The sequence below is a fragment of the Tasmannia lanceolata genome, unplaced genomic scaffold, assembly GCF_043159265.1.
Source record: "Tasmannia lanceolata isolate RefF3 unplaced genomic scaffold, GAP_Taslan_0.1 ptg000002l, whole genome shotgun sequence".
Lineage (NCBI taxonomy): Eukaryota > Viridiplantae > Streptophyta > Magnoliopsida > Canellales > Winteraceae > Tasmannia > Tasmannia lanceolata.
The window spans coordinates 7813618-7837347 of NW_027518679.1; the positions used below are offsets into that span (position 1 = coordinate 7813618).

The 23730-nt window shown below is 39.8% G+C and overlaps 1 non-coding gene and 1 pseudogene across 2 annotated transcripts in view; both read left to right on the plus strand.

The window, feature by feature from the left end:
• Positions 1-5476: 5476 nt before the first annotated feature.
• The window catches only part of LOC143876249 (histidinol-phosphate aminotransferase, chloroplastic-like), a 45155-nt pseudogene continuing 26901 nt past the window's right edge, over positions 5477-23730 (plus strand). The window contains exons 1-8 of the transcript XR_013250344.1: positions 5477-5896; positions 6158-6241; positions 6684-6838; positions 7995-8092; positions 8367-8476; positions 8646-8803; positions 9730-9872; positions 10004-10142. The product of XR_013250344.1 is annotated as a histidinol-phosphate aminotransferase, chloroplastic-like (transcript). The remainder of the gene's footprint in view (positions 5897-6157; positions 6242-6683; positions 6839-7994; positions 8093-8366; positions 8477-8645; positions 8804-9729; positions 9873-10003; positions 10143-23730) is intronic.
• Positions 20041-20147, plus strand: LOC143845712 (small nucleolar RNA R71). Its single transcript, XR_013234505.1, has one exon. It is a non-coding gene; the product is annotated as a small nucleolar RNA R71 (small nucleolar RNA).

The following is a 23730-nucleotide window of genomic DNA, read 5'->3' on the forward strand; positions in this document are numbered from 1 at the left end:
TAGGTGTCGCAAGGAAGAACCTTATGACGACTCCCAGAGCACCAATTCAGTTTCTCTCAATCTCTCTTTAGGGTATTTGCAAAAGGAAATGATTTCCGAAAACAAGGTTATCTTAGAAATGCAAATGGAAAGCCTGTTTTTACCTAGCACCCGCCTTTTTCGGCAACAGAAAAGCCTGTTTTACATAGCACCTGCCTTTTACAGCATAAACCAGTAAGCCCATTGTCACACGGCACTTCAATCAGTAAGTTAACTTTGAGTTGAAAACTTATGTTTTTACCCAAAGGACACTTTGTTTCCCGAAAGCAAGCGATATTAGGTTCATTGAAAACTCCCCAGAACGAGGAATCCAATGGATCTGACCGCGTGTGATTCAGAATTCAATCGAAAAAGTTACGAACATTCGAAACTCACCGATAAAAGACAAAAAATCACATTTTTCGAGACGGGCAAAAGACGAACTTGCGCGCCAGCCGAAATATGAATTTTGCCCCCAACAAAATTTGGTCGAAATGACCAGATTATCCCCCCCCCCCCCCCCCCCCCCAAAAAAAAAAAAAAAAAAAACTATAAATAGGGGGGTAAGGTTAAAGGAAAGAGTTTTTGGTGAGATAAAACCTCACTCTCTCTCTCCCCATTTTTTGGTTATTTCACACCCCTCTGACCATCTCAGTCCAAACCCCTACAGAATTTCCAGAAAAAACCCTAGTTACTTTGATTCTAGAAGAGAGAAAGTAGAGAAACTCTAGGTAGTTCAAAACAGGTGCCGGCATTCTACCTGAATTCTGAAAGTTTGGAGCGACATCTTCTAAATAGCATCATTATTCTGTCGAATTTCACAGAACCACGAGCTATTTTTCAATAATAGCGCCGTTGTTCTGACGAAATCTTGGCAAATTCGAAGCCCTTTTTTCAACACAACGCTGTTTCGCCGCCGAATTTCAGAGAAAGCGAGACCCTATTATCTAAATAGCACTGATGTTTTGCTAAAATCTCGGCAAACCCGAAGTCACTTGCATCAACACAACGCCGTTACGCTGCTGAAATCTCGGCAATTCCAGAGCTTCCCTCTTCTAAATAGCGCGGTTACGCTGCCCAACTCTCTACAAATTCTGGTGAATTTACATTTGTTTACCAGCTTTATGTAATTTTCTTTAAAAGTAAGGTACAAGGTTGTGACATTATAAATCCCCGGCTCTATTTGCTCAAGGATTATAATATAAATCCCTCTACATTTCTTCTACTTTCCTCAATTTCCTTTACAATGTGAGGTACGAGGTGGTGACATTATAAATCCCTGGCTCTATTTGCCTAGGGTTTATAATATAGATCCCTTTACCTTTCTCTTTCCACACTGTCTTTTCCGTTTGTTTTAAGTTAACCTGATTGTGATCAGTTGCGAGATCTTTCGAAACTTTTACTACAACATACGATCTCAATCAGGATAATTACCGCTTATTTTTTCGGTCTTTTTGTAAATTCACTTTATTTACATTTGGAATTAAGCGTAACCTAAATAAGGATAAAAAGATAAGTTATCCTGTTTAAATTCTTCGAAAAATGCTAAATTAAGTCAAGAGAACAGATTAGTCCGGGCAAGAGGGGTGCCTAACCCCTTCCCCGATTGTAACCATAACCCTTACCCAGATATCTGCAATAACCATACCTTAAACAAACAGAGTAAAATCATAAGGTTCTAGGCCCAGAGCAAAAGAACCTCTTTGGTTACTGTTCCTCCAATGAAACTCGGGTAACACTCCCCTTTGCATTGGAAGAGCAGGCACGGATCCTAGGCCCTAACCTAGGTGGCGACTCTGAGTTTCTCTTTCTTGCGAAGTTAAGACCTCGGTCCCAAGTTCGCAAGAAACACTGATCAAGCTAAACACTCCCAGAGAACCCGATGTGGTGATCCCCTGCCGCCCTACGCGCGTGGGAAAATTTCGGCTCTTATAGGAGGTGATACAGAAACTCAAAAAATTACTTCCGGGTATGCTTTCTTTCTTGGAGTCGGAGCTTTCTCTCTGTCTTTGAAAAAGCAACAGGTGGTTGCGCTTTCTACAGCAGAAGCGGAATACATGGCTGCAGCATCTCCAGCATGTCAGGCAATATGGCTTCGCAGAATGCTCACTAAGTTATTGCATGAGCATGGCAGACCCACCAAAATTATGTGTGATAATAAGTCAGCTATCACATTGGCCAAGAATCCAGTTTTCCATGGCAGTAGTAAACATATCGGCATCAAGTATCATTATATTCGAGACCTAGTCAGAGATGGAGAAATTAAGCTTGAGTTCTCCAGATCCGAAGATCAAGTTGCAAACATTTTAACAAAACCATTGATTTAAGGGAGACTGTTAAAATTATATTTTAAATCACTCTTTGAAAATTAGTTTTTTGTGAGAGTATTTTGATGACTTTGAATTGGTTGGTGAGTGTATTTTGATGATTTTGATTTGGTTGGTGGAGTTGTATTTGTTTGAATTACTTTTGGTTGTTGAAAGGTTAGGTGGAAGGCTTGGTTTATAAATAGGAAGTATGGTTGTGTGTTTAAAAACATAGCAGAGAGTGTGTTGTAGAGAAAAAGAGAGCAGCACCATCTCTTTGAGAAAGAAAATTCAAAGAACAGTGTAGTAGCATTTCTTGAATAAGAATTTTATCTCTCTCCTATTATTTTCATTCTTCCATTATTCTATATTATTTTGGGTTTCTACACATTTCCATGTTTGGGTAATCGTGTAATATTATTCATGGTGGCAAAGATGTGTTTTCTTAGAAAAATAGGGGGATGATAAATTCATCCCCTGTTCTTTACACAATAGGGCAAGCATCATCTAAGTGTTCATGTTTCGTTGAGCTGAATCACATGCAAATGACTTTGATGGAGTTCCAAGTCAGTTTTGGATGTGTTCGCTCGTACCACAGAAACCATTGGTTATCCTTGCTTTCAAGGTAAATAGAAGCCAACGTTACGCCCTGGTTCACCAACATTTCTTGGTTCTTGAAAAATTGCCCAACACTATGGATAAATTATGATGGATCTGTCTCGGAGTAGCAAGGGAAATCCAGAGAAGCAAATTTGACCTAGATGTCATGCCTCTCTCGTCGCTCCTTCCACTTTTAACTTCAATGCAACTCTCTAGTGAAAACAACTGTCAGAATCTACTCAGTTTGAGTGGAAACAATGGTCTATATCAGCTTCTTCATAACTGTGCTCTTCTCTAAGAGGGCCTTCAAAGTTTGTTGTGTTCTGCTATTAGAAGGGTCGTATAATCCCCGGGCAAAATCGTTATGCGCAGCGACATAAAATCGCATAGTATAACATTATTCTTCAATTTTGCCCTTAGCTCAGGATAGATTATATTTTTAGTGATAAAATAAATAGATAAAATCATACCTTTGTAGAAGTTAGCACGAAAAAGATTGTCTACTTGATCTATTCCCCGAATCGCCGCGAACGAACTTTTCGCCGTGGACACCGCAAGTTGATCCAATGGGATCCTTTTGATCTTCACAGAAAGAATAAAATAATGTTTATTCTATATCAAGAACTAATCTAAATCAGCCCTTCTTTTGTATTGGGAATCTTAGATATTGATGGAGCTCTTGATCTCAAGTTATGTCTTTCAATGGAAACTACTTTTTTTTAACTTGAGAAGAAAAACAAGAAAGAGAGAGAGAGAGAGTTAGACGTTTTCAATATGATAGGTGAAACCAAAATTTCACTTTTCAAATTGTTGGATATCACATCTACTCCAAGTTGGGTTTTTATAGAAATCTAATTTCTTCAATTTTAGAACCTAAAAAGTCTCATTTTTATTTTATCTAAAAATAGAAAACAAGTTTATTAAACCCACCTTTTTGCAATACTAAACGTCCAACAACCCCTTTGAAAAACGTTAGATATAGAGTCCCATATATGGTAGACTCAATATTCTTTCCTCAAAAAATCACTCTCTTTTGTTCTATCTTAAAACTAGTTTCCCTTTCCAAATAGACTTTCTATTTAATAACTTTAATGTGGGCCATATAGGACGAAATCTACATGTTTAGAGCACTAAAACTAACATCTGCTTTTAACAACTCAATCCCTTCCTTGTTTGTAGCCATGTACTAAAGGCTCTTATATCAATTGTTGTGAACTAATGTGCCAACAAAAGCCCCAGGACGAATTGAATGCATGCACCAGGCTCTTAAAACCACTTAAGATCCAAACATTCCACCACACTCCTCCACCACACTCCATAGCCATGTCCCTAGCCGGCCCACTCTCTGACGACTTTTACTCTAGTTATTCCATGTACCCCTTGCTACAGGTGACTTGTGTTAGCTCTAATACCCAAATGGTCTGAACTTACACAAATGTGGTTTCAATTGGAGGAGAAACCAACATCATAGATAATAACACTTGGTTCGGAGACGAGTGATCTTATCTTTTATTCCTCAAGTCACCCTCTTAAACGGAGAAGAGAAGGGCTCTCTCTCTCTCTCTCTCTCTCTCTCTCTCTCTCTCTCTCTCTCTCTCTCTCTGATAGGTAGAAGAGAAGAGTTCTAATACAACCTAACTTGGAAATTAATTAATTCAAGAATATGATAAATAAGTCTACTAATCTGATAGAATCTAACTTGGGAATCGATTAAATCAAGATCAAGAACATGAAAAAAGACAACTAATCTAATACAAACTAATTTGGAAATAAACTAATTTAAGAATATGATAAATAAGACAACTAATCTAATACAACCTAACTTGGAAATTATCAAGAATATCAAGAATGTGATAAATAAGGCAACTAATCGAATGCAACCTAACAACGGGAGAATGAGAATCTCCGGTAATGTTATGCAAGATCAATGGTCACGATTGCACTTGCATCCCAATGTGGGACCCCCAAATTGATCCTCGCCATTGACCTCTCACTGTGTTTGGAGATTGGACAAATAATACAACAAATGTAAAAGTGGGCTCCACCATTTTGTTGATCCAAACAGTTGGTGGGACCGTGGGACGTCGGCCAAAAAGTCTCCTGCTTGGCAGAATATTAATATTCCAATCTCTGTAGATTCTTGTACTGTCAATCATTTTTTGGAATATTAATTCTTCAATCTGTGTAGATTTTTATACTTTTAATTTTACAACCAATATATAATATGAGCGGTTGGGATCATCTAATGTAGAAGTTTATGAGGCATGACATGACAATCAATGGTATGTACTATGTAGTAGCAAATGAATGGCTTGGATCATCGAGAAAGTTGTCCCTACCTATAATTTTCCACCCGTTTTCTTTGAAAATAGCGCCAGCACCATAAAATTCCTCTCTTCCGGTTCAATGAACGGTTCAACTTTTGTTAAGTTTCTGAGAAAATTCGCCTTTGTCTCTTAGTCTTCGCCCTTCTACTAATTTTTTGACCGTTGTTAGTGTCTCTCTCTCTCTCTCTCTCTCTCTCTCTCTCAAATCCAGGTTAGTTCCCAATCTCTTATTTTATTTTCATTCATGTTCAGTTTCAGTCTCCCACTTAGGCGAAATCTGCTACTTTGGCTGTTTGAAAGTGTTATTCTGTTTTTTTTCACATAGCAACAACTGTTCTTTGGATGTTTATTTTGTGTTAACATGCAGATGTTTGGTGGAGTTATTGGTGTTGACTATAACCCTCTTTCCATGATTAAAACCCACCACAGTTTTTGCTTCCTATCACAGAATCCTTCACCTTATCTAAGAACGCAGGAAAGAATTAGCTATTTGTGGGAGAAAACCAAATGTCTGTGGTCCGTTGTATGGCTTCGACATTGCCGGTAAAACAGATCAATGGGAGTCAGAATCAGTTGGTGGGCGATGTATTCATCCGTCCCCATCTCAGGAAATTATCTCCTTATCAACCCATTTTGCCTTTTGAGGTGATTTGTTTGAAGATTTATCGATATTTCCCTACATTTTTTTTTTGCTCTATCTCTTTGGTGATTGGGTATCTGATGGTTTGATGCCCAGTGAATGAAAAATTAGGTTTGAATAAGCTATTCATTTGTATAATCCGCTCGAATTGAGTGAATGAAGAGTTTAGATTCGGATAATCTATTCATACGTAGATTCTGTTCGAATTAATCTTGGCATTTCAAGTGTGTTTATTCAGATCTATTTATAAGATTGAATCTTTGCAGGTTTTGTCTATACGGCTTGGAAGGAAGCCCGAGGATATTATCAAACTCGATGCAAATGAAAATCCTTATGGCCCACCACCCGAGGCAAGTCATTCCTCCTTTTCTTTAATTGATGAATGGTAAATCAATGAGCTCATTTTGCTACTGAAATCTATAATGTTTAGATTTATTGATAAAGTTAAAGTTGATTTTATTTTTATATACTTGGTTGCGTCAATGAATTATTTGTGATTCAATATCTATTCTTAAATGTGATTCATTCCTCATTTTCTTTAGTTAATGAATGGTAAATCAATGACCTCATTTTGCTACTGAAAGCTATATCGTTTAGACTTATTGATAAACTTAAAGTTGATTTTAATTTTATATACTTGGTTGCGTCAATGAATTATATGAGATTTTATATCTATTCTTTTCAGTCAGTTGTCTATCTTGTAGTGCCACAGATGGGATATGTACTTCTTTCACCTTTTCGACATGGTTGAAATACATTTTGTTCTAAATCTATGTTCGAGATTGTTTGTAGGTCACCGAAGCTTTGGGTGCATTGCAATTCCCATATGTTTACCCGGATCCTGAGAGTCACCGCTTACGTGCTGCCCTGGCCGAAGATTCTGGCCTTGAGTCTGAGTATATACTTGTAGGATGTGGTGCAGATGAGCTTATCGATGTAGTCATGAGGTTAGAAATTGAAGTTCCTTTGATTAACCTGTTCATGTTTTTCTTTCATATCAATTATCTGTAGCTGTGTTGCATGGACTCTTTGACGCCCTATGCCGAATCGTGTGACACATCTCCATACGCGAATCTGTCATGGATTTGTGTGGGACACACCCGGATTCTTGTCCTAGTCATGTCCTGCACAAATAATGCTTTTTGGGGCAAATCCGACACATTGTTGTCTCTTTTAAAATGCGAATCCGTTATAGTTTCCCTTTAAACGTGTTTTTTTAGCTTTTTTTTATATGGAACACCACATGTACTCTTTTAATAAAATCCCTAGCGCCTCGACCCTCGAACATCAACCCTCCTTCCTCCTCCTCCTTCTACTCTTATAATGAAAACTCTAACGCCTCGACCATCCACCCTCAATTTTTTCGTCAATGCAGACACAGATATATATATATATATATATATATATATATATATATATATATATATATATATATATATATAGAGAGAGAGAGAGAGAGAGAGAGAGAGAGAGAGAGAAGGGTTTCTACGCTCGAGCACGGATAAGCTTATCTGCGCTTGAGTGCAAAAACAGGGGTGGGCCCACATTGTTGGGGGGATCCAAAGCATTCATTTGGAAGGCCCTTTCATGGATAGGGTGTCCACCAAAAATCAGCTCCATTGGATCATCTTAGGGTGTCCATTTGTGGGGTGAAAAAATGGGCTGATTTCCTTTCAAAAAAAAAAAAGAGGGCAGATTAGTGGACAAACAGTAACTGTCCATTTTCACCCCCACATACGGACGCCCTATGATGATCCAATGAAGCTGATTTTTGGTACACACCTCATCCATAATGGAGCCTTTCAAATAAATGCTTAGGATCACTCCAACAATGTGGCCCCACCCTTGTTTCCTGCACTTGAGCACAGATAAGGTATCTACGCTCAGGGCAGGAACCCTTTTCTCATATATATATATATATATATATATATATATTTTATTTTTATTTTTTTATTTTATTTTTTTAATTTTAAATTTTAACATTTATTTTACTTAAAAGTTACCGAATCCATGAATCCTACATTTTGGGGTTTGCCGAATCCTGACAAATCCGTGTCTGATCCCGACATACAAATCCAAATCCATTATATTTTACTCCTGCAGATGCGTACTTGATCCTGGTGACAAGATTGTAGACTGTCCTCCAACATTTACGATGTACGAGTTTGATGCAGCAGTTAATGGAGCACTGGTCATTAAGGGTATGGTACAAGCTTTCTTTCTAAATATCTTTCTAGTTTCCTTTGAATATAATGCTTGCTTGCATAGCTTTTGTAATAAATCATTAGATATACACTTTTAAACTTCTGCTACATACATTTTTTGTTTGTTTGCCGTTGCTAGCTGATTTTCATGTTCATCGATATAAGGATGACCATCAATCACTTGTTCAATCGTTAGAAATTTTTCTGTTTAATATTTTCCTAGACTTGGGCAACCACTCATACCACAATACATCATTTTAATTCTATGTAGTACCAAGGCACTCAGATTTTAGTGTGAATGTCTCCGACATTGCTGAAGTTGTGGAACAGGAAAAACCAAAAATGTATATTCCTAACTTCTCCAAACAATCCGGATGAGAGGTACATTTTCAATTTGGTTCTTCTCTCAGTCAATTGTTTTGAAAGATGACAATAATCCATGAAATCAATCAATAAAAATGATAACAGACTTAACTGCAATTTAGCTATCACAACTGATTGGTGTGGAATGTATCTGTCAAAATTGGATATTTTTCATCTCTGGAGCAAGTACCTTCAGTGATGAGGACCTCTTAAAGATTCTTGATCTGCCAATATTGATTGTAATGGATGAAGCATACATTGAATTCTCTGGAAAAGATTCTAGGATGACATGGGTGAAGCAGCATGAAAATTTAATTGTCCTTCGGACATTTAGCAAAAGGGCTGGTAAGTTCAAAGTTCTTTCGGTGCTTGTAATTTTGAAGACTTGCATGGGAAATTTACCGCTGGTCTGTTTTACTCTCTCCATGGTATTGCCAACATATGTTTTATTTCTGTTGACTTTCTTGCCAACTTGGTAATTTATTTACGTGTCAAATACCTCTGGCAGCCGACCGCAACTAGTTTGGGACAAAGGCTTTGTTGAGTTGAGTTGAGTTGAGTCAAATACCTCTGGCAAGCTGCACTTTGTGTTAGACTTTATATGGTATTGGAACTATTTTTCACATATAATATATGGACAGCTAGTATCTTATAGGCTTTATATTGTACCAACGGCAAACAACACATACTCAAAATTTGGCACTCAGCTTCAAGGCGTGTCTTTCCACTTTCCATTCACTATAGGGCTATGTTGCATCAGTGTACATGGATACGAGCGTCGGAATCCGACACAGGTATCCAGTGTTGGATTCGGCAATCCTAAAAAACGAACGATTCGTTCATTCCCCAAAATATTATAATCAATTCTCAATTTTTTTTACATAATAATATGGTTATAACAAGTAATATATTGAATATTTTAATAGGTTAAGTAAATATAATATTTTATTTCCATTTAAGAAACTTGATAGTATTCAGAAACATTAGATAAAAGAGATCTAGAAGTGTCTCATAGAATCTTGAAGTATTGGAATTCGAGCCATGTCAGACACAGATTTTTCACCCATTTTCAAGAATCCATGTAATAATGCTATAGGGTCTATCTTCAGCATATTTCCATTATCAATTCCTTACATTCCTTAGTAAAATTTATGTTATGTAGCAAGATACAATCTTAAGCCTGTTTACACTTAGCTTTTACCTATGCATGCTCCTCATCTTACCAACTAAGCCTAGGCCTGACCTCTGTGTTTGATAACTACATAAACCAGGTTTAGCTGGACTTCGCATGGGATACGGAGCATTTCCTCTTAGCATTATTGAATACCTTTGGCGAGCAAAGCAGCCATATAATGTGTCTGTTGCTGCAGAAGTTTCTGCATGTGCAGCATTGCAGAACCCCAGTTATTTAGAGGTGTTTTCTTCATTATGATTTATTGGCTTTACTTCATTCCTTCACATATTGCCTTCATATACTGTCACGGTTCACTATTATCTAAGTCAGTTGTCAAATGAGTCTCTAATACATGCCTGAAATTTCCACAGAAGGTGAAAAATGCTCTGGTACAAGAGAGAGAAAGGCTGTATAACCTTCTGGAGGATGTACCATTCTGAGGCCATATCCAAGCTAGTCTAATTTCATTCTCTGCGAGGTACATCTGGAAAAGATGCTAAGAAATTAAAGGTACTTGATCTTCTCTAGAAAACCTTCATTTTAGGGGAAGTCTACATGCAATTTTCTTTTTGCTATTATCTTTATTTACTGGTTGTTTGGCTTATGTTTTTCTTCACTTTCTACACAGAGAAGTAACCATTGTTATTTATGAGCAGTTCCTTTTAGTTGGTAAGACTGACCTGTTTAACAATTCTTATGTTTCATCCTGTGAATGCTTCTGGTTTCTGTAAATGTCATTGTTGACCTTAATTGGTCGCAGAATTAAAGGCATGGTTTTTTTATGCAGCTACTGAAATTTTGGTCAATATCGACTGGCATGTATTGGTTTTATTTTTACCGACTATAAATGAGAATATGGAATTCCTCTAGCTTTTGATCCTCTTTGCACTCGTCTTCTTCGCTCTTTTCAACTGAAGCCTTAAAATCCAAAGTTCATTACACTTTCTCATGCAATAGCAATGATTGAGTAAAAGAATTTTGTTTTGTCTGGGAAAAGAGATACATGAAGGCCTTGTCTGGTAGCCAGGAATTTTTTTCATGACAAATTAGTGTCTCCAAGTGGTGAGAGAGGTGTAGGGCGGGTTGGAGAAGGAGAGAGGTTTGAGGAGGCACGATTGATATGAGGGTGAGAAGTGGCTAAAAATCAGGAAAAAGTCTATCCTGTTTTGAGTAGAGTTTTTTGTTTCCTGATTTTTAGCCACTTACCACCACTTGGAGACACTGGTTTCCTGAATTTTAGCCTCTTCACCTGTCCTACCCCTTTCTCACCACTTGGAGACACTAGTTTATCACGAAAAAAAATTTCATTGTAGCCAAATGTGCCCAAAGAGTCTTCTTAGGACAGTGTGTCCCTATAGAGCCCTTAAGAAAACAAAATGGAGAACTCGAAATCCAGTCCCTATTCAGCGAGATCAAGGAGTATGTCCCTATTACAAGACAACTTCTCCCTAACCCTTCTCTGATTTGCAATTTTATATGCTGAGCTCGGCCTGTGCTCGAACGAGGGGTTTATAGATATACACAAATCCAACACTTCCAAAATGTAGCCCGCTCAATGCCATCGACCCTATATCCTTCCGCCATAAGATTTCCAGTCAATTCTGCCTTGTATATACGAAGACAAGTAAGCAAGGCCCTTATCTCTTTTCTATAAGAATCAGCCTCCCCAATCGATCTGGAATATGCTTTGATAATTCAACAAGGAAGTTTCTAAAAACGTCCTAATCCATGTTGACCCGGATTGCCCTGCGAACTTCCATCAAAATTTAGTTGCATAAAATCACATACAGGGGACACAATCTAGTCCGGTGCTTTGATGGCGAGGTTTTAAATTTCATAATCAGTTTCTAATTCCTATATACATCATTTCTCTTTTTGAAAATTGACATTTATTATTCCAAAGAGTGCCGAATAAGGGACAAGCTGTCCCCTAATAGGCTACAACATTACCGCCCCCTACATTCAGTAGGATTAGCTTACATATCCGTTATATGCTACCCATCCTCATTCCCCATTACATTACCCAAAAGTCTAACTTGTATTGAATCCAAACAAAAAGTGCCAAATTTGTGGACCCTACCAAGACAAGAACCGTGTCCGCCATACCACATAGACTTATCCACCACATTCCAGTTGGCGAATTCGATTTCCAAAACCCCCGCAAGACCTAGAGCTACTGTGCGCCCCTAACCGTGCAGAATAGCCAACAACCCATCTTCACGACCCGATCTTTGGCTGCTTCCACCTCGCACCATCACCAAGCTCCGGAAAACCCCCATTAAATCTGGCAACATAGCGGTTTCTACCACCCTCCCCTCCATTTCCTACTTTCACTAGCCCCAAAAATTCAGAATCCGGCGACCTCCATTACCGCTGGCCACACCTAGCACAACCTCAGGCCGCCTCCCATGATCTTGAGTCCGGAACTCACGGCCTCCAGATTCAGCAACCTACGGCCTCCCAGGACCTCCACGGCCTTTCACGATTCCATATCCGGAAACCCACGGGCCTTCCACAGCCTCCCACGACCTTCCACAACTCCAAATTTGGCCTTACAGCCTCCACGAACCCATATCCGGCCTCCATGGGAGAGTCACTCTCCAGATCCGACTTCGACGGCTCCAAATCCGGCCTCCACGGAGGAGGGGGGGAGGGAGGCAGATCTGAGAGAGAGAGAGAGAGAGAGAGAGAGAGAGAGAGAGAGAGTTATGTCCAATTTCTAGATCTTCTCATTATGTCCAATTTACAACCCACCCCATCTAGTTATGTCAATCTTCACTTCTATTACCATTTTACGCCATGGCTTGTTCTTGCTTTCAAAAGTTATATTGTCTCTCCCACAAATGCCATGCCACCGCATATGGCAAAGGGATTTTCCATTGGAATGGAAGCAACCGGAGTTCCAACAAGTGAAAATGGATGCAACTGATTCCCCAAAATCAGAAGCTATGCCAAACACTTTTTGATAGCCTCCATAGCTTGTGGGCATAAGGGGCAATGATATAATATGATCTAAAGACTCCTCTTCACACCTGCAAAAGGCACACATGCTTGCAAGACTAAAAGCTTTCTTTTTGAGCTTCTCACAAGCATTGATTTTCATTAGGGACATATAGACCGAATGAAGCCTACTAAGGAGGAGAGCAAAGCTCCATGTCTGTCCTTGTTTAAAGTTCTTCCTAAGTGTAACTACGCAAACAATGATTTTGCGCCATGCAACATCATTTTCCTTGCTAAACCACAACAGCTACTTACCTAATAGGGCATCATTCCTCATTTTTAATTTGTTGATCCCAAGGCCTCCCTTTTCTTTTAGATTCACAAACCAACTTCCATCTCCCAAATGTCTGACCATTTTGGGAGGGGGAGGAGGTTAGTCGCGGGATGTTAAATTCCTTCGGGAATTCCTGGATTATGGCTCACTCTAGGGAAGTGTAGGGGATTTTGGGTCACTCTGGGAATGCAATGCCTAGGACTCCTCACGTAGGGACTTTAGCTGGGATTTCAGAATGGTTGAGGCTTTTAAGTTTTGTTTTAGCTGCAAAGAAATTGGGATTGTTAAGTCCTAAAAAAGGTCTACATTCTAATTTTTCGCAATTATCATAGGGAGTTTGTGGGCCCCAATTTGGCGCCCAATAAATAAATATTGTAGATCCCATTAAAATGGATCCTGTTAGGATCAGAATCCACATCTCCTCCACCGACATCTGGTGTGATCTGATGAGCACTCGACGACAGCACGTCGTTGGGTACCTGTGTCCCTTTTCTCACCGCCCTCATCCCCCATATGTGTGGCGCTAGATATTATGTCCCTCCTCACCGCAAGTCAATCAATCCTTCCCGGAATTAAATTCGCGTGCTATAGCCCATTGTTTGTGATATAAATTAATCGCAAGTGCACGGATCGCGCGTAGATACGGGTCGAACTCAGAGAAGAGAACAATCTTTATTGTGTTTTCTACCCTTGTACCATTTGGAAAATAAACTTACACTATATTGTTGCCTGGAATGTACTCAAGATCTCCGTGGACTTGACCTCGGATCCAACAATATATTTAAGTTTATAAACTAAATAGACACGGGCCGAACACAATGAAGAGACGATTACAATTTCAACCCTTATATTAATATTCAAAGGAATTCTATTAATTAATTATCTAACCTAATTAGAAAATCAAAATCTAAAAGCCTAAATTGATTAGAAAATTGGTTGCAAAACTACTCTAAATTGAATTGGAAATTAATTGCAAAAGTGATTGGAAATTTAATTGAAACCTTAATTCGATTAAAAGATTACTTAGGGTTAGAATCCACCATGGGTTTGGATTGGATTATTAATCAAACCAATTTTTGCATTGAATTGTATATTTGATAAATCCGGTCAATGGGAAATAAGATCAATGGATGTCATTTCCCATGAGTAATTAATCAAATACACTATCCAATTTCAAAGGTTATATAAGTTTTTATATTTGTTCATCAACAATTACTCATACGAAAGGATAAAATCCAATGGCATGAATAATTGGGAATCCACAATTATAAAACCCTATATATGATGTTATTTCATACCATTGATTTTAATTATTAATCTTTCTCCTTCCCCATGGTTCATCTAAACCCTAAGTAAATTGGGTTTAGTTGTTCATGAAAAAGGTGAAAGAAACAAAATCAAAGAAAAATAATGCCATATAAGAACTTAAAAAGGGAAAAGAAACAAAAATAACTTCTTCTCTAGTCTTGAAATATCCAAAAGTACATTGAATTGGAATTGTAATTGTTGAATAATGTTGTAGGGTAGTTTAGTCATTACTTAGAGTATTAGGGGTATTATTGCCATTGTACCATTGTTGCCCTAGATGGGCCTATATATACATCATATTCATGAGGAGCTCCCTAGTGGAGACTCCCCAACCTTCACTCATCTTCTTCTTCCTCTCTATCTCTAACCCTAGCTATAGATCCTTTGGGAAGGGGTAGAAGGAAAGAAGAGTCTATCATCTCCAAGCCAGTCTCTCTCTCTCTCTCTCTCTCTCTCTCTCTCGCCTTTATGCGCAAGGTGTTGTTTCCACTTTTGTTTTTTCAAAGATCTCTCCTCAAATATCCCTAATCTTTCTCTCTCGGTATTCTCTCTTTCTCGCAACTCTCTCTCGCACATCTCTCTTTTTTCCCATTTTCTTATTTTTGGAGTTGTCGTAAATCACAGAAAAAAAATATCATAAAATCTCTCCCCCAAATATCTCGAAAATATCTCTTTCCCTTCTTTTTAGTTTTCCATTCCAAAATTTCATTCTTCTCCAAGTCCATACCCTTGTTGAGTTCTTTTTTAGTTTCTTTCACCTCTCTTTATGTTTTAAATCCTTTATTTCTTTCATGTTTTGAGTCTCTTCCCCCATCCTCTCCATCCTAATCTTTGTCCTTTCTCCTCTAGATTCGTTGTCTTTTATGTCTTTTGTGTTGTTCTTCAAGGTGCTTACCAAGTGTTCGGTGAAATGTCCGAAAGAGATTTGGTGCCTTGGACATCTTCTCTTCGTTTCTAGTTGAAGGCCCTTGGCTTCAACTTGAGGGGGAGTGTTGTCTAGTGTTGTCATATCTTTCTTTCCATTGTTTCCTATGTCTTTTGTTGTTGATGTCATCTCTTTCTTTACATTGTCTAGTGTTGTCTTCTATGTCTTCTTATGTCTTTTATGTTGTTATTCAAAAGTGCACACCAAGTGTTTGATAAAATGTTTAAGAGAGGTGTGGTGCCTTGTTTGTCTTCTTCTTCTTTTTTATTGCAAGTTGAAGGTATTCGACCTTCAACTTGAGGGGGAGTGTTGTGATATTTTCCTTGGAGTTGTTCCTTTTTCTTGGTGTTATCTTAGTTTTGTCTTCTTGAGGGAGTGTTGTTTTCTTGTTGATCTTTCTTGTCTTGTCATCTCTGGGCTCATGTAGTCTCGCCCAAGGGGGAGTATTGTGGTGATTATGTTCTTCGTCTCCTTCGTCATGTGTCTTCCTTTTCATGTCTTATCTTGGCATAGTTTTGCACATTAGTTTCAGGCTTTATGCCTTATCTTTTCCGGGCGATAGGTTCCCCATCGTTGGTCGGCTCTCTTACATGCGACGACTTCGTTTTTCCATCGAACTTCTTTTCAAGCGATGGTGCCCCATCGTTGGTTGGCTCTCTTCAGGCCACGGTTTCCCTGCCGGCCTCTCTTCAGGCGATGTTCATGCCGTCGACTTTCTTTCCAGATGATGGTGTCTCTATCGTTGGTTGACTCTCTTCAGGCGACAGTTTCCCTGTCAACCTCTCTTCAAGCGACGATGTTCATGCCGTCGACCTTGTCTCCAGGCGATGGTTTCCCCATCATTGGTTGGTTATCTTCTCCCTCCTTTTCCGGGCGATGGCTTCCATATCCATCGTTGGTCGGCTCTTTTCAGGCGACGATGTTCATGCCGTCGACCTTGTCTCCAGATGATGGTTTCCCCATCGTTAGTTGGTTATCCTTTTTCTTTCTCTATTCCTTCTCTCCAGGCGATGGCTTCCCCATCGACCTTGTCTCTGATGGTTTCCCCATTGGTTTTTATCCTCTTCACTTGGTGTTGTGCTGCTTCGCCGATGTTCGTTGTGCTCACCTTTGGTGTGCCCCTTTTGCTTGCTGGATCGTAGATTTTCCTACCATGACCCTCCATTGCTCGCAATATGCGGATCTGTTCGTCATGCTCTCATTCATGAGGTGGCTGTTTGATCGCTCTCATCATAGTGCTACTTCAGGGGGAGCTGCTCTTTTTGGTACCCGTCGATCTCGCTGCTGTACGCTTGGCTGTTGCTGTCTTTTTGTTATGTTTTCATTATGTTACCACACCATCTTGAAGAACAATGTTATACCAAGCTGGATGTGTTTATGAGCTAATTGTGCCTTTTGATGTATGATCCTTTTTTGTTATGTTTTTAGTTTTTTGTTGTAGTTCTTTGTAACAAGCTGGAGTTCCATAGTATATACACTCCAGCTTGAAGGGGAGTGTTGAATAATGTTGTAGGGTAGTTTAGTCATTACTTAGAGTATTAGGGGTATTATTGCCATTGTACCATTGTTGCCCTAGATGGGCCTATATATACATCATATTCATGAGGAGCTCCCTAGTGGAGACTCCCCAACCTTCGCTCCTCTTCTTCTTCCTCTCTATTTCTAACCCTAGCTCATTCTAACAGTAATAAAGAACAAAATAAAAGAAAACTTAGTCTTTTTCTTCAACTTGCAATGGCCGAGTCTTCCTCCTCCTTCCTTGATGTCACCTCATGTTGGATGATGGTTGATTGGTCCTTTGGTTGAGAGAAAGCAAGAGTGAGAGAGTGAACAAGAGAATGATGGGGAGAAGTCATGGGCAAAAATTTGGAGAGAGAGAGAGAGAGCAAGAGAGTTATTATGTGATATTCTAAACAAGATGACGAAAAGGGCTGCTAGTATCAATTAGAGGGGAAAATAATGATCAATGGCCGAATTTCACTTTTCAAGAAGAGAAGAACGAACAAAAAAAAAAATTCCAGCCTCTTCTTAGTTCAATTCTCATTCCACATATATACAAAGGTGATGCTAAAAAAAAAAAAAAAAAAAATTCCTCACGTCCAAATTGGGATAGTCGCCATTCTTCTCAATTTTTAGATATGGTATAAACAACAATTGGCAAAATGAAAACAAAGGTAGAATTCCAAAAAGGAAACAACTCAATGCCACGTCCACAAAAATCCTCGGCAATCCAGAAGGTTGCTTTTCATGTGCAAGCCTAAAATCCCTTCTTTCTATGTCAACAATTACTCACTGAGCAATATACAGGCAGATTCTAATTTATTTGTTGCAACTCCGTCTTAACGTGGGAATGGTTGTTGTTTTGGCAACAAGGAAGCAATGAATGGCATGCATTCTAAAACAAAATCCAAGTGGGTCCCACATATATTACACGTATGTGCAAAAGGAATTATTATTTTGCAATAGAGAAAGTAATCCAAACGTGAGAACCCAGAGAGCTGCACCGGAGTAGAAAGAATCACAGGATGCCAAAAGTGGAGCCATTCTAGCTTCTTCCTTCCATACAAGACTTTCAATTTTGCCTTATTTACTAAATTCCTTAATTCTACTTGGTCTAGAGCTGCCCATCGATACTGACATATCAAGGAGATATTCTTTCCTTTTTGGTTAAGTTCCTTATCCCTCATATTTGATAAACAAACACCCCTTGCACCATACATAACCTGATGTCATGCCCATCTCATTACACATGCATTGCCGACTATGTGCAATTGCCAAAAAAAACAAATCACTACTCCTCTCTTTTGGAAAGGATGGAAATTCCCAATGTGCCCCCCTAGCATGTGCTCTTATCTGTAAACGTTAAATGTAACGTATATAATATGTTTCCCAACTTTTTACCTCTCTCCAACAGGATCCGTTGTTGGGCCCATCTTTTGAACGAAACCCATACGTTTTTAAATGAACTCAACACCATAGGATAATCCAAACCGTCCATTTTGATGGATCCACAGAGGTTGCATCCCAAAATATCATTTCCATTGGTGGATGCTACCCCCTTCAATCTAAGCAAAAACTACATTTATGCAACTTCTATAGAATGGAGGGTTGCAATAGGTTGCACCCAAAAATATCGTTTCCACTGGTGGGGCCTACAATTCGGCCTTAATGTTATTGTACGACCCTCACCATAGATGATCTCAATCACTCAATTGGTGGGCTATAGTGTAAATAAGATGTGTCCCTTAAACCATTTCTTCAGATGATACAGGCCCTCCAACTAATGAACAACCACGACATAAATTGGTTGCACCCTTCCAAACTATTTCTATAGGATGATCTAAATCGTCCAATTTATAAGCTGCAACATAAATGGGCCATACCCCCCTTAAATCATTCTCGTGGCTGATCCGAACCCTTCAAATGATAGGCCACAATGGGCCACATTGATAATTGGGTCTCATATTTTCGGCCAATGAGGGTGGAATTAACCGAATAAAAAATATCCAATGCAAAATTTCGGTTTTTCCTTCTTGTGATGGATTCAATCTCAACCATTAAAATTCATTATCTCACTCTTCTTTTGTTCTTCATCTTAGCTTGAAATCCTTGCAAACTTTCAAAGCAAATATGGGGGAGGCATTTCAATTTCAACCCAACTAAAGCATCTTGAACTCGGCCACCAAGGTATCTTGAAATTTCTGATTTTCTTGGAAATTAGTTTTTTCCTTTTATTTTTTATCTCCTTCGCTTATTTTCCTTGGAATTCCCGAAAAATCCTGAAACACCAAAAACAAATGAAAATACCTTAGTAGTACCGCTCTAAACGTAAAATATGCATGTTTTTCCTACCTACAATTCACACATAAATGTGCTCATCAGATTCCCCCATGCCTAAACTTTGCTAGTCCTCGAGCAAATAAAAAGAAAATAAACAAATACAAAAACTAAAACGAAAACTACCTAACTCACTTTGGTAGGAATTACAATTGCACTTAGCACTTGTAACAAGCCTTTTAAACTTTGGTTGAATGGCATTCAACTTATTTGGCGGTACCTGTGCATTCACATTCACATTCACATTCCTTGGGTTAGGAATGGGTTGACTTGGCATCTTACCCTTTTCCCTCGCATGCAAAGCCGTGGCGAGTTGAGAAATTTGTTTCTCCATGTTGTGTTGGCTTGTTATGAAGGTACTCATGAGAAGTTCCATGTTTTTCTCCAAAGAAGATATGCGGGCCGATTCCCCTTGTTTTTGAAAATCCGGTGGTTGCTGATTTGAAACATTATTTAAAATTGGGTTTTGAAAGGATGGGGGTGTGGCTTGGGTTGGCCGAACATAAGTGGGAGGGAAGGTGGGCCTAGGTTGGCCTAATTGGCCTTGACCTTGGAAATTGGATGGCCCACCTTGGTAATTCCCTTGGCTCCAAGACAAATTGGGATGATTTCTCCATCCCGGATTGTAAGTGCTACTATATGGGTTATTTGTAAACAAAGCACTTGCATTTTCAGTAGTATTACCAAACTTTGAAAAATTGGGGCACTCTTCCATGACATAGTCCGGAGTTTGGCACCAATTGCACATGGGGACACTTTGATTGATTTGATTTACTTGTGCGGGTCCCTTTACAACTATTGCATCTAGTCTTTTGATAAGACTATCCAATTGGGCCTCCTTGGCCACGGTACCTTCAATTAGGAACCCCTTACTTGATGTGGCCCTTTCACTTTCTCGAGTAGATTCCCACTCATGGGTCTTTTCTGCCAAATCAAGCAAAAACTTCCAAGCTTCGTCTTCATCTGTATAGGATGTGAATCTTGTAAAGCACATGGACTCTAATAGTTGTTTGGTTTGAAAATCAATGCCCTCGTATATGATTTGGCACAAGTGCCACATATCTAAGCCGTGGTGAGGGCATTCTTGGAGTAGATCTTTGAATCTCTCCATAAATTTTGAAAACGACTCATGAGGGTTTTTCCTAAATTGAAGAATATCATTTCTCAATTTATTAGTTTTATGTGAAGGAAAAAACTTTTAAGAAACGCTACTGTAAACTCCTCCCAAGTGGTGATGGAGTTTGTGGGCAAACCGTAAAGCCATTTTTTGGCTCCCTCCTTGAGTGAGAAGGTAATGAACCGTAATTTTACCGCACCATCCGTGAGTTATTGTAATTTAATTAAAGCACATACCTCTTCATACTCTCGTAAAAATAAATAGGTATCATCAGAAGGGAGCCCGTGAAAATGAGGGAGCATCGTAATAAATTGCGATTTTAACTCAAAATTATTGCCCTGAGCAGCTGGCAATCGAATACAAGATGGTTGTGCTGCTCGGGCAGGATAGAAATGATCGCGAAGGGTTTTGGGAACTTCCTCTTCCGCCATGGCAATTGGAATTGGATGAATGTCTGTCTCTATTTCTTATCGAATTATTCTCTCCAAGTGGTTGACAGAGTTGCGCATCCAACCTGCACTCATACATAGAAAATAGCCAAGTTAGAACAAGAAGTAGCCAAAACCCAAAGTAAACAAACAAATAAATTAAACTAATTAACTAACTAAAAGAAAACAAAAAATCACTTCGAATAATATAAGAATTGAAGTAATCCAACTCTTCCCCGGCAACGGTGCTAAAACCCATCATCATCATCCCTTCACCTATGAAACCATGACACAAGGGTCATACACCAAGGGACAATGTGCAAGCTTCGCTCCTTACAAAAGCCCCGACGCTCGAAGAATCATGGACCAATGAAAAAACCTCCTGCAATCTACCCATGGTCTTCAACCTCAGAACCCCAAGATAAGCTTACATATCCACCATTTACATCGCTTGGTTTTCACTGTTATGTCGATTTTTGACTTGAGCGTCGGAGTGGCTTCCCGGAGCCAAAGGCTCGAGACCTCTCTGTGAGTGCAGGACGGCATAGATCAAATCTCTACCAACTCAGGAGAACTAGATTTTGGCATCATCAGATTGGTGCTATCCGTGGGACCTCCTTAAAACCAATTAGAAAACGGATAAGAACACCACCAACCTTCAACCAAGCGATAAGGTCACTGGAAGTAGGGCAGCCCGAAACTCCCCCTCAAATCAGGTTTCACAACCTAGAGAGACTCAGTTGCCTCGTACGAATGAGTCTCCGTTGTCTGTCAATCCACCGCCCGCCCCGACAATGCACATGTTCAACGGCGTATCGCAACAAGTGGGTGATGTATGGGGATTGCTCTTGGCCATCTTTCATAACCACCAGCCGGCCACTGCCAATGCCACTCCATGAACGGCCAACACGGGAGTAAACACGATAGAAGAGGCCGACCCCCAGGGGAGGAGGTGCCCAACGAATGAAAGGGTGGGTGATTACGCGGCCTTAGCGTCTGCCACGACCCTCCTCGAACCCAGGTGCGCCTAATACTGGCGCGGGGCGCCGGACCATGGTGGAACCAACGATCATCAACCAAATCATGGTTTCGCGCCGAACTATACCAAATTAGAAACATCAACATCGAAATGGCCACCTCAACTTTGAAAGCGGCCATTCATAACCATTCATAACCATCGACCCTCCCCTAGACCTTCAAGAGTTAATGGCGCACCCCGACAGGTATGTAAATGCCGAAGACCCTTTTGCTATGGAAAAAGAGCTGGAGCTCGCCCGAGCGGGAGAAAGGCGTAGAGATGAGCCCAAGGCAGCCCAAGGATGGAACAAACAGCCCTACTAAGGTAACCGACCCTCTAACCGAGCACCGCTGCCACCCTTCGAAACGTATAACCTCCCCCCTCCTTAACACAATGATTTCGAGTATTCTGCATGTGATCAGGGTCAGGAAGGTCATCCAATGGTCAAAAAAGATGAAGAACGAGAGTAAGAGACGAGATGAGCAGATACTGCCACTTCCACCAAGATCACGCCCATGCCTCGGATGAATGCTACCACCTCAAAAGAGAAATTGAGAGGTTGGTCAGAGCAAGACACCTCACCAAATACCTACAGAACCCTCCTAGAGACGAACGACCCCGACAGAGGTCCGAAGACCGCCAATCCCTAGTCTGTTGATGCTCTCTGAGCCGCCACCGGTCCCCGAGAAGGCACAGGGAGGAAGGACGGTGCCAAGGTTCTCCTGATCCTTGACCGAACTGGCGCCCACAGATAGCCGGCAATATAAATGTAATCTACGGGGACCGGCAGCAAGGGAACCAACTACGGCCAAGTGAAAAGCCTACGCCAGAGAGATACATGCTCTAGAAGCCCCAGTCAAAAGAGCCCGCTTTGATCCCCCTAGAACCAACCTAGTCATCTCGTTTTCGGATCAAGACTAGGGTTGCAACCTGGGTCGGGTTTTACCCGACCCGCATCGACCCGACCTGAAAATAGCTTGGGTTGGGTTCATGTTTCTCGGGTTTCGGGTCGAGCCGGGTTTCAAGGGGCCCGACCCGAGTTACTTAAGTTATAGTATTTATTTTTTTTCTAAAACTTTGTTACTTTGAAAGTGAAAACTTAAAAGTAAAACTCACGCACACACGCAATCACAGGGACTCTTTCGATCTTCTGTTTGTTTCCCCCCTTTAGGATGATTCTATGGATCTGATTTTTTGTGGGCCCCCACTGTTTTTAAGTCGACCGAGTAGATAAGCTTATCTACTCGACCGAGTATCATCACTTTTTCGTATATATATATATATATATATATATATATATATATATATATATATATATATTGGGAAACGTTTTCTGCGCGATACCTCAGATAAGTTATCTGAGCAAGAGCTTAAAAATTCATGTGGGCCCACATTGTTTGGATGATCCAAAGCATTCATTTGATAGGCCCTTACATAGATAGGGTGTGCCCAAAAAATCAGCTCCATAGGATCATCCTAACCCTTCGATTTTTGGAGGTTAAAAATGGACAGATTTGTGGAGGTTTATACCCATCCACTTTAACCTCCACAAATCGAAGGGTTAGGATAATCCTGTGGAGCAGATTTTTTGTGCACACTCTATCTATCTTTGCACTATTCAAATGAATGCTTTGGATCATCCAAACAATGTGGACCCATATGCTTTTTTGAGCTCTTGCTCAGATAACTTACCTGAGGTATCGTGCAGAAAACGTTTCCCCATATATATATACAGCCTAGAGTAGATAACTTATCTACTCGCTAGGCTTAAAATACGGGCACATTGTTTGGGTGCTCCAAAGCATCATGGGATCTCCCTAGTGGAGAATCCATCTTCTCCCTCACTATTCTTCTTCCTTATCCACAATAACAAATCATTAAGTCTATTCTAGGTTTAGTTTGTTCGCTACAATTTTTACATGCATTAGATGTGAATCACACACACACAAAACACACTCAAATCAAATTCCCCTCTTGTAAGAAGAAGACTTATTATTAAATTGGTGGGGACGTACACGTTTAGCTCTAACGGCTGTTTATTATATATTTAAAATAGGAAAAGACTTCTGATTATTCATCAAGAGGTTCCCTATCTAAATACATAAATTTCTTTTGTAGTAGAGTTCTCTGTGCAGAAACTCTATGTTGAGTTCCAGAAGCTCTTAACAAAATTTGACTTCTCTTATAAAAA